Source organism: Dinoponera quadriceps, unplaced genomic scaffold (genome assembly GCF_001313825.1).
Source record: "Dinoponera quadriceps isolate SergipeBrazil2010 unplaced genomic scaffold, ASM131382v1 scaffold1889, whole genome shotgun sequence".
In the NCBI taxonomy this organism is placed as follows: domain Eukaryota; kingdom Metazoa; phylum Arthropoda; class Insecta; order Hymenoptera; family Formicidae; genus Dinoponera; species Dinoponera quadriceps.
Genome location: NW_014557272.1, coordinates 301,773 through 314,107, shown reverse-complemented (window position 1 = coordinate 314,107; position 12,335 = coordinate 301,773). Strand labels below are relative to the sequence as shown.

The 12,335-nt window shown below is 43.4% G+C and overlaps 1 protein-coding gene across 3 annotated transcripts in view; it reads left to right on the top strand.

The window, feature by feature from the left end:
• LOC106748843 (forkhead box protein O) overlaps positions 1–9,377 on the top strand; it is a 193,876-nt gene extending 184,499 nt beyond the window's left edge. For all 3 annotated transcript variants that reach the window (XM_014627727.1, XM_014627726.1, XM_014627725.1), the window contains one exon: positions 6,454–9,377. The gene's annotated coding sequence lies outside the window, so the exon portion shown is untranslated. The remainder of the gene's footprint in view (positions 1–6,453) is intronic.
• The last annotated feature ends 2,958 nt before the right edge of the window (positions 9,378–12,335 follow it).

Genomic DNA, 12,335 nt, shown 5'->3' with positions numbered 1-12,335 from the left:
CACCTCCCCTCTCCTCCTACACACTCGTGTGTCAGTGACAGATAGAAATGGCGCTGCCGGGATGGAAATTAAAAATATAAAAAACTGTGCTCTATGCAAAGCTAACGCAACCTATTTTTTCAAATTGAATCCGACCGCTCTTCGTATATTGGACGCGTTTCGCGTCGACGTCGAAGTCGCGGTAATGGATGGCCGAAATGGAAGCTTGATTCGATGTGTGTAATTGATGCGAGTTGCAGGCATCGCTAATGCTCGCGCGATTAGCCCTTTAAATGCGGGGGAAGAATGGGACGCGCTCGAATTTCCGGGGTTCCTGTATGTATTCGGCTCTTTCATACCCACACTCCAGTTTTCCATGTGCGACACTTTCACGTCATACGCGGGAAACGACATTTCCCTCTCTTTCGGAGCATTCAAACGTCAAAATCACAATATTAAAACACACGGATATTTATCGACGTTTATTTAAACAAAAAGCCCGATAATCGTGGACTTCTTACGTTCCAGCTGAATTCGAAAGCGCATATTCGTGCGGCAATGTGTTTGTTTTGTAGTTTCAGCGGCATCGTAATTAATGTCGCTATTAGTGTAATTATATGCGTCCTATATGTGTGCTTAATTCATAATTAATAACGTTTGACCCACAATGAAACGCGAATGCTAACATCCGCGCGTTGTTTCGCGTAAATATTTACTTCGCTCGGAGAAGTTAGACATTATAACGTTTTGTGAAACGAGCGAAATTCCTCCCTTCGCGCGAGTCATAGAATTTCAATTTCGGCTGTCGGCCTTGTTATTTGGCGATATTTCAGTGATCTAAAAATGCGCGCGCATTTCGTAATCAGCGATAACGACACCGATAACCGATAATCGTCTCAGCAAGTCAAAATAGTTCTCGCGTCGCTTTCATGTCGAAAGTTCTTTTGCGCGAGGCTTTTCTCGTGCAAACTGCACCGTATGAAAAACGACTCGCGACGTAACGATAGTAACGGCGGAGATACTGTATCGAATTGAGACGCTTCCCGAGCAGGAACCCGGAAACTTGCAATCGGGCGTTCGCAGCGCTTAATTACCGCCTTGGAAAGTCGAGCGGTTTCATTGGCACGGAAATGCCGCCACTTCCACGCCGTTAAGGGTATCGATACAGTTTCGGTTAATTGTACCCTTTTTACCGATGGCCGACGACGACGCTCATTGGATTACCGCGATTACGCAGTCAAAGGCAGGGAAGAATAAACGGTCGGGGAATTGTCCCGAGACGCGAAAATAAAATCCCGTGCGAGAGGCGAGAGATCCTTTCCGCAAGGATACCGCCGATTCGCATCGAATCGTAACGAAGGGACATAAACCAGAAAGACCGAGATACATCTCTTACCGCGTCTGAAAATTCATATTCGCGATCTGTAGACTCAGGTGTCTCTTTTTCCCCATTAACTATTTAAGCGCCGTCCATTAAGTACTTACGGAGCAACACTCGGACTTGGTGCCGATTTATATCTTTCAGTGCAGTGACAGACGGGAATAATATCCGAGTTTTTATCTTCATCGCGCGAGGGAAGGGAAGACAGCTGATTCTTATCCTGATATTTTAATTTCGACCAATTATATAATTAGATCATGCGAAAGTGCCGAACGCGAACACCTGGGGCCGTGACGTAGGAAGTGGAAAGTGTATGGATTCGAGCGGAGTTCGTGAACAAGAGGGGAAAAAAGGAAAATGACACCGGAGAGTGCAGAATCCATTAGCAGGTCCAGGGAAGGGAGTGAGCCGCGCGTTTCGGCATCGACGCCCGATCTTTCATCCCGCTGCGAGCTTTTGTACGTGCGCGAATGAACGAGCGCCGAGCTACCATTCTTTCCTTTATCGCTTTGTCTAAATCCACCGGAACCGAATTTCCACGCGGAACACGTGTCAAGAATCTGCGATCGCGCGTTGGATCTACGAAGGAGAAAGAGAGGAAGACGCGATCTTCCTCAAATTCCTACAGTCTTAGCTTGGATTGTTGCTCGATGCCTCCAGATCGAACTCCGATTGTGCGTAATCACATTCAAAGGGATATTTTATTATTTAACAATCGAAATCACTAAATGCACGCAGTTTTGCGCGTGTGCAATCTTTCTCAGATATCTAAATAAATGCAATTTACACCCACTATATTTAGCGAAAAGTCAAGTTTCTGCTATTTTAGTTAATTTCGTCCGTAATTTAAATTCTACCATCGACTTATGACCACTTAAATCGCACAGATGGCGAAAGTAACGTACATACGCGAAGATCACAAATTGGGAGTGTTGGTAATTAATAACGCTTGGCTATTTGGAGTCTGAGTGGCTTCGGACTTTAAATGGGTAATTACGATCGGCTCGAAACCGACGTTGTGTTGCAACTAATACTGAGTGTACGGCCACAACGCGACTGAATGCAACGTGCATTAGTCCGTCTGCCCGATTCGCGATTACATGCGATGCGTTTTACCTCGTAATAAAGCGCGTAACAATATTATGCATCACGATCATTAAAGTGCAGTTAAATCCGGTCGTGCAGAGTCCCTTGACATAAAGAGTCGGCGGAGCACGTTACAACGAAGGTGCAATCTCTTCCTTTCACTTTCTCTCTTTCCGCACACCCTCTCCCTTTCATCTGCCTTTTCTTCCCGCACTTAGATCGTGTACCCGGTACGTCGCGTTTCCTGTCTTAGCTCGGGACGATGTCTTCGTCTCCGACGACGTCTTACTCAAGGTCGCAGTGGGAATACGAATGATTGGCGGAGATTCGCAGGAACGATGAGGGGAGTCGTTGAAATGAGGAAATACGAGGAAAACTTGAATGTCTAGTACTTTGGATATTCAATTGATGAGGTGACATTTTTCTCGTGTCTTCAGTGTTGCGTGCAAGTTTGAAATACGTGCACTTATTTAGTGCATATCCCGATGATTAAGTCGTTCCTTTTGAAATTTGTTTCTTGAATTAACTACGATTCAATTGTTTTCGCGCGATAAGTTTAATTAGGGGTAACGTAACGTCGTTATATTAGATCGTTATATCACGTTTCTACAAAAGTAATCTTCCTAAACAGTTGCCTGTCGAATTTCAGATTTTGTGAAATCTCTTTACAACTAAATAAGAAGGATTAATCCGCCTCATTTTACCCTTTTTATCTTTACCCTGTTCCTAAATCTCGATATTTCTTTTGTATTTCGTTTCAAAGCTGTCCCTGCGTAATTTTCTCGCGCGACAAAAGACAGAACGAAGAGGAGGTGACGGAAGGGCAGGGATGCCTCGTGGCGGACAAAGTACATCGGTCGAACGAACAAATGAACAAACGGAAATCGGTTTGGTATTGGTAAGCTGCCAATGCAGCGGGGGTGGCGATTGGTCGTCGCTCACAAAATGGATCAGAGCCGCATGCATAAAGCCGGGGGAAAAAATCGTGAAACGTGCGCGCTCACCGCTACCACTTCGCTGCCGCGCACTCGGCCGTCCGGTAAATATTAGCCCGTCCGGATCTACCCGTACGGGACACTTTTTCTTCGCTGTCTCAGCGCGTTTCCGTTCTCATAAACAAAGTAATGACTCGCCGACGCGAAACCCAATTCCCGGATTTGGGCGCTAGCGAGCGGACCGACGTCGCCGCCGACAGTGGTCGCAGCTTGCCTGCATGCACACGCGTATCCATACTCACACAAACATACGCATACTTCCCACACATATATACACACACACACACACACACATACATGTACAATTCCACTTATACATGATCGAGCTACGTGTTCTCGTATGTGTTACGAACACGTCCGCGAGCGATACGCGCGGTAAAAGCTACCTCGGCGTGCATGTAAATCACGTCGACGACGACGACGACGATGGCGACGACGAGGACTCCGTTCGTCCCTCTAAACCTCCCTCCCTTTTTGTTCTCTCTACCTCTCCTTCTCGTGCAGGTTCACATGCATCGACTCTCCTTCGGTATCAGCCATCGACTTCTCGCTAAACAATGCTTCGATCACGCGCAACCTTCCGAGCTCCTCTTCGCTCTCATATCTTCGTTCTCCCCCTCCCGCCTACTATCTTCCCTTATTTCTCTCTTTTCTTCATCTGTATTTTTTCGACTTCTATCCTGATATCTATTATACCCTAACCTGCGGTCCACCTTTACCGCGCTCGCTTCGTGTTCTTCTTTGCATCTTGGAATCTATTATCCCCAGGTTATTGTCCTTGTCCCCTAACTTCGCCTCGTGTTCTTCTTTCTTGGGTTCGTATCTTGATCCTGCGTCGTCGACCTTGTTAGCGCCGCTCGCTCTTGCATTATTCTTGCTTCGGCCCCCGATCTTGATCCTGCTATCCTTGCTCCTTTGCATCCTTCGAACAAGAGAATCACCCCACTCCTTGTTTTCCTGTCTCTCCTGATATTTATTATCTCGCCGCGTCGTCCTTACTCTCTTCAGCGCGCTCTTTTGCGGTTGTACGAGCTCTCGCTCTTCTTTCTTTACTTCCCTGTCTTCCTTAATATTTATTATCTCGTCACATCGTTTTCTCGTTCGTTCTCTCTTTTTCCCGGCATCTATATCCTCCCGTACCGTCTCTCTTTCTTCGTTCTCCGTTTTAATCCTCCTCGTCTTTGTTTTCTTCTTCCTTTGAAAGGAAGGACTATCGTTTCCCACTTCTTTCCCTCTCTCTCTCTCTCTCTCTCTCTTTCTCTCTCCTGTCATCCCGATCTTTATTATCTTCCCGCATCCTTATTCTTTCGAGCATCGTCTCTCACGTTCATGTTCGCAATCCTTCTTCATCGTCCTTTCCTTTCTCTTTGATCTCTCTCCTTGACTTCCGTTACAGTATCCGCTACCCTACTTTGTACGAACACCTCCAATCCTTTTTTCTAATATCCTCTCGAAATTTTTACTCTTCACGATAGCAGATATGTATGCCATTGTTCCAGCGACTCAGGTTGCTATAGTTATATTCGACTGTTCAACTTTCTATTCCACTACGCGTATTCGCGCTTCATTGCTCATCATTCACGACTTCTTGCTTGAGTCTCGTTGGAAACTGTGCTACCAAAGTTTCGCGCGCTTTTGTGAGGAGAGTTACTTTCGCAGAAGTCGACGTGATTTTTGTAACAACCTAATATAACGGCGTTACGTCATCCCTATCTAACTTAACCAAACTGTTCGCTTCTCTACCGCGATCGCCGCTTCTTCGTTTCGCGGAGGAGATCGCCCTTCCTGTCGCGATGCGCTGCTCTTTAACCGATCCGCGGAACCGTCGCTTCCGGTTGTCCGTCGACGACGATCCCGTCGAGAGATCGTAGGAATGGAGAGATTTCGCGATCTCTCGGGCGCAGCGCGCTCGCGCGAGGGAAACTTTTCAATATCAGGAATGAAAAAGTTGATGCCACGCTCGACTTCCTCGGGGTCGGATTGTTCGTCGCGCAAAGCCGGACCAATTTAGGGCAATGGATCAAGCGCGCGGAAAATAGCAAAAGCGGCCCTTTAGCAGTCGGACAGTCTCGGAAGTTTCCACCTATCCGGAATAACGAGAGAGATCGCATCGACACGACAGCTTCCACTGATCGAGCCCGTTCACGAGTGCATTTTTCGAGCGTACGTTATCGAATATCCCCTCGTGTTTAACGTTTAAATAAACTCGCACAAAATTCGGACGATTTCAAAAAATCCCGTACTTTCGCACATTACATTCACAGACACGGGATTCGGTGATGAATCCGTTGTTAAAATTAAGATCGTGCGACTAAGGCCATCATACCGAAACGCTCAGTTCAAATTTCTATTTTTTCATCGTGAAAAGACATATGGCTTTCTGTTGTCCTCCACGCTCGATCCATCGTCTGTGTCCTTCTTATCGAATTCTGATCTCTCCAATTTATTTTCAACGTGATACCGCATATTTCTAAGACGCTCCTTTTAATTCGAAAGATATTTACGCTGATCTCCGTGAATCGATACCGATATTGAATCGAATCATCGTACCGAAAGTTTTAGCTCCTCACCGCCGAATTATTCCGCGATGTACTTTGAAAATTTGTATTTACTCAAGTGCTGTGCTCTTAACCGAGCGAAGGTATCATGCCTAATTATAAATTGCAGCTTATCTCGAAATGCGAAGTATTTTTTGTACACGCGTTGTATTTATCGACAAAAATATCTGAACTTATAGATACTTCGTTTTTCTAGCCGGAAGGAAATAAACGATGTTTTAATTATTTTGGATAACGTTTATCATCATCAAAAGTTAATTTTTTTTAAGATTTCATCTATTCTCTTATTACGAGAGAATTGTTTAAGACGTTTAACTATTGTGTTACTTAATCACTTTTAAAATGCATTGATAATCTCGAATAACAAACGCCCACATATGATAGTTCGTCTGTTCGCGAAAAAACACGACTTATACAATAATTTACGAGGTGGCACATTTTTCTTCTGTTGCAGACGTTCGACATAGCGAGGACGAGAGGGTGAACCGTCGACTTGTGATAAGATATAGACATAATGATGCAAGAATAAGACGAAATACGTACTTCAAAAATGCCAATTTACGCTAGTGCGATTGTGGTGCGAGAAACTAGAACGCCGGTGGCGCGATCAACGTCGGCGAGGACGTTCCATCGCTTCATCAACGTCCGCAGCCTCTTCTTCGGCAAGCTGCTGCTCAAAATAGAGGCCGGAGATGCTGGCGACGACTGCGAGGTTACAGGCTTTCGCGAGATCGCACGCGAGAATTCTCACGCGGCGGATCAATCGATCGTTCGACTGTGGATCGAGGATTTCGGTGAAATCTCACAAAATATTATTTCTTTCGTTAGGTAGGCAATTAACTCCTTGTGATTAGCGACAATTCGCGGAAACAATGTGAGACCGGAAAAACTTTTCGAAATATCGATTTGTTTCATCTCGCGTGAAGATGATCGCATGCGACGCTAAAATCGTGCTGTTTCTTGCAAGAGGAATTAATTTCGGTGATTAACTCTTGAGAATTCCGAATAGAGGGCTGGCGTTGAGAAACCCGACATTGTTCATCAGAGATTATTAGGTTCTCTCATTTCTTTACCTGATAATTACGAGATGTGGGTTTGAAGTTATGTTATAATTGACGCGTTATTCCGCGCGCGTTTAAAAACTTTATTTTAATATATAATTATGCGGAGAATATTTATTTTGATATTTATAGAATCGTAACAAAATAAGATTTGGACTTTGAAGGTTAATTCGTATTTCATTACTTTTCGCCACTCTCGTCTAAAAATGATAGGGATCATCTCTGCATAGTGATCTATTGCGTTATGTTTAGGGGAAGACGTTCGAAATATAGAAAATAACATATTGCTCAAAGAAATTCTGCCGATCTATACTGACGATTTTACAATAGCAGTTTAAGCTATTAGCCTTCCGAGCTACGTCTCGCGACACGCGCCGAAGTTATCGCGCGTCGTCGAAAGATCCGAGTCGAAGGATCATTCGAGCGGTAACCTCGCGTGCATTCCCCGATTCGCGAAGTGTCTCCGACCTTCGAGATCGCGGAGCCGAATCATTCAGACATCAACCGGCAGAATGAATAATTTAAGCGTGCTTAGAGCTTCGGTAGACCGACCTCGCCTGAGAAGTCGCGGTTTCTTAACTCGATCTGAAAGAGTCGCGATCGATGAATTCGCAGTTCCTTCGCGCGGACGGGTCTCTCCTTCGAAGTCCCTCAAGATCCTTTCGATCGTCCGCGATCGACGGTATCCAAGTCAATTTTTAAAGTTTTAAGGCGCGCGTCGAGCTGATGAAATGAGAGTCGCGCTTTTAACGCGGCCGTCTCGCGAACGCGAGCTAAATCCCGAGGGCGTCGCGGTCGCTACAATCGAGTGACGTACGTATATACATATATATATTTGTAAGGACTCGGCGGTGTGTGCGTGCGTATGTGTGTGTATGTGCGCGCGCGCGAATGTGTGAGTGGGCGGAGAGCAAGGCAGGAAAGGGACGATGAAGGGTTGAAGGCTCGCCGACGTTTCGCCGTGCGTACAACGATCTCTGTCGTCTGTAAGGGTAACCTCATCGTGCTCCTAAGACGCACGCTGTCGTCGCACAGTGCGTCCCTTTTAGGCCACGCGCGTGCTATTATTGCATTACCTCACGCACTTAGTCGCGGATGTTTTCCAAGCAAATGCGCGACTCGGTGAAGCCACTCGAGAAATCGCAAAAATACCCCTTCTTTTCCATTTTCAAATACGAAGTAGTTATCGTCGACGCGGTGTTCTAAATGCGATCGTACACCTTTACTATTTTATCTCGAACGTGAGACACACATTGGCTCATCTACGACCGAAAACGAACGGTCACGCGGCGAGACGAAGAGAATTTTTATATTTTTGCGTTTCGAATTTCGAATTATGGGGTCGCGTTTTTTTCGAAGGGAAGAACGTTCAAAAGTGACCGCGTGTGCATCTCCGGAAGGACGTACTGTGTGCAAAGAAATATAAATATATATATATATTACATANATATAGATATATATATATAAATAAATATAAAAGAAAGATATACATTATTATTGTATGTAATTAACACGGAAATAAATACGAAAAAGGAGTCGCTAGCACACAGCTCTATATATATGTTATATATATTATATATATATTGTATGTAACTCTATATATATATTATATATATAGGTATATATAATGATATTATACAGAAAATATTGAATATATACTCTATACAGTAAAGTATAATTGTACGTTCGCTAGTGTTATATATTGCGTTATACATACATATATATATATAGTACTATATATATATATATATATAAACATAGGTACAATTAATATAAGTAAACTGCTACCAGTAGCCGTTTAAAAGTGTAAGTTTAGTCATCGATCAATGAACGAACCCGCGACTTGGCAATCGCTGCCGCGGCATTTCAATCTGCTGTATCGACTTTAGGTGAAACGATGAGAGGAAAGGCAGAAAAAAAGAGAGAGAGAGAGAGTAAGAGGGAGAGAAAGTAAGAGAGAGAGAGAGAGAGAGAGAGAGAGAGAGAATATATTCTGCTGAGAGCTGTACGTTTATGACTCGTTGGTGCTTCTCCCTAGATAAATATTACTTTATATCCTTCTTGTCGGCGAAACAATAATCGTTAATCGATGTCGCTGCTAAGTAGAGAGACCGAGAGTGTCGGAATTCGTCGTTGGGTTATCGCGATTCGCCGCGAACCGGTCTCTCCAAGACTCTTCCTCTCACGTTATGCGGATAAACATCGAATTGTTTCTAGCTGACTCGAATTAATTGTATGAGAACTGACGTGAACCTTTTTGTTTGAATAAAATCTTGAGAAAGGAGAAATAAAATTTGGAAAATGCTCGTTCAAATTATTAACGTAATTTCATTTACCCTGAAAGAGATAAGCTTATTCTCGAATATCGACAAGTAATGCCGATAGACGATCGCAAAATACGTCTGAGGAGTTCGAAACTCCTCGTACGAATGTTTATTTTTGCTATCCTAGAATGACCGCGAGATCGTCGGTACTCTCGTGTAAATTTGTGATGAATCAGGTTGAATAAAGTTCAAAAGAACATTAGTATACTTCGTGATAGTATGGTGGTAATCAAGCGATGATTTTATCGATAGATCATGCAACGAGACCGCGCGCGTCTCCGAAAATCTTCGGAGCTGTTCTATAAAAAATCTTGCCGCGAGCTTTTCCGACACGATCGATCTCGCGGCTGAGAGATCGCCGTCGGCATTTTCCACGACTATCTTGAACCCGACTCGCGTCATAGAGGAAATTAGAGAATAAGAGCCTGTTGGGTCAAAGTGTCTCGTAAAATCGTGAAAGAGAGAGAGAGAGAGAGAGAAAGAGAGAGGGGGAGGGAGAGAGAAAAAAAGAGAGAGAGAGAGAGAAAGAGAGAGAGATTAGGTAAATTTGTTAAATATTAATATTCGTACCGATTTTCTCCCCGCCCTCCCTTCCCCACGTGCAATTACCACACGAAAGCGACACCTTGTATAGCACAGCTGTCCGATGTACGGATATTCTTGAACGATTCTTCCCAGGTACCCCAGTGGATTCCTCTCGAGTTATCGAGTAATTCGGGCGTATGCTCTAGGTGCTTTTAAAAAGAGAGAAGCGACCTTTGTCGACTCAGCGACCGCGAAATCGAGCTTACAGGTGACTCTAGTTGATAGCGCGGTGATGTTTTTACCAATTTTAGGAGTATAAAAATGCGTCGCGCATTGACGAGTTTAGTCGGTGTTTTTAGCCATGAAAACAATAGTTTCCGCGAAATAGTCAAACGGAGCTCCGGGCTCAACTCTTAACCGCGTTTTTCACGGCGTGATTCGTATAACTCGCTTCCTACGACACACTATACGCGCAGCGATGTGTATAAATTATTTAGCGAAGAAAGAAACGAGAAAATATCCGCGGGCAGAATCAATCGTTGCAGTTTCACGGAGAGATGCGTTTAAGGGCTGAAACCGCCTGTTTAAAAATCATCCACTATGCTTTGGTAGTTGTTGATCTGTTTACTCGAAAAATCAATACAATAACCGAATCGATAGAGTTGCCTGAATTAAAGTGTAAGAATATAATTGACGAGCGTATTTGACGCTTCACTCGTTCGAACGCGCCGACGAGATTTAGCCGCTGAAAATCCGATCGACGCGAAGCATAGTGGATCCGAAACTAGCGGATAACGAGAGGAGCGTGTTTAATAGATCCTCGATTTTTCGTAGAAATGATGCACGTTTCCCGACAACGCGAGAATCTTTCGGCACACCCGTCGCGTGCGCGAACAGTGCACCGTGGTATCGTAAGTAAAACTGCAAAAGCGAAAATAATGTCAATTTTATCGACAAGTACGATTAAGCTTAGAGAGTACCTATGTGCGTACGTTGACCGATAGCGGATCCCCGTTCGACTGAGAATTACCGCCTATACGATAAGCCGATCGATCTGAACGACTAGTGATGTGGCTCCGAAAATCGAAACACGAAAGATAATTCTACGCGAGATTTTCTACACAGTTGCAATTTTTAAAAGAAACTAATTCTCTTTTTATCAGAGTATGTATAATGAGATAATATGTAAATAATGAAATAAAGTTGTTGCGAGAGATAATTTGAAATTCGTTAATTTTAAAATTGTAATTGTTGCGACGAATTAAGCGTATAGTTAAGATGCCAATGCTAGTCGAACTCGGTCGCGTCGGCTGCCCTGAAAAATTTACCAACGTTTCACTGAGGCGAACAGAAACATGAGAATACGAGCTTTCCGTTTTTGGCGTAAGTGTACGAAGTTACTCGTAAGTGTTCATAACGTAATTACCGTAATTAGCACTTAGGGACGGAGCTAATTTACATACAAAATACACGTGTGACTGGGGATAAGTGTTTTCTTTCTTCTTCGTTTTTCTCTAGAAAAAAAAAACATGAGACAGCAAACGCGGTAGACTACTTCGGAATGAAGATTGTAGAATCGGTGAAAACATAAGATTATTATGGCAAATTGGCATTATTGTAACGTTTACATTATGCTAATAGAGAGTTTGAAGTCTTCTGCATATATAAGATGTTTGGTGTAAATTTTTTTTAACCTCTTAATAACGTCCTCAAAATTCGAAATCCTATTGATTTTACACACTTCGATTAAAGAAAGACCTATTTTTATTATTTTTTATGTTTAAGGAAGATTAATGTCATGCACACAAATTTCTGGTGTTCGCGAACCAATGAACTGTTGTAAGAAAATAAAAATAAAAAAGAAAAGAAACGTGAATTTTGGCAAAGTTGAACACATGTATGCGCTGAAATCAAATAAATGACTTTTTTCTTCCGAAATCGACTCAGTCATTGAAATAAGAGGACGCGTTAAGCTGCGATCGCAAAATCGAGATTTAGAAGATCTCTCTCTGTGTCACACGACCGTGCTTGATTTTCGACCGAAACAGATTATTTCAATATACATCTGTAAATTCGATTTTGTCAACTGAAGAGGAATGAGAGTAGAGTGAAATTTTCTTTCATTTCTTTTCCCTTAGGTGAATATGATCGCGCATCTCACATCTCGAAAATCACGCACGAGAAACGCATTTCTTAGGCGAAATTATTATAGCTCGTGTATCCGTCCACTGAATATAGAGTGCGATAAAGGAGTTTGCGACATTGTTACACACAGCGCGGCTTTGAGCGAGACAATTTAGCGTGTGATAGTGTCGATAATCCCGAAGAGGCAATCTTTTCGATGAATCCCATAATATTACCGCAAGCCTGGCTTCGCAATTATTTGCCGATATATGTCCGCTGAATAAGCTCGACAATGTAAAATT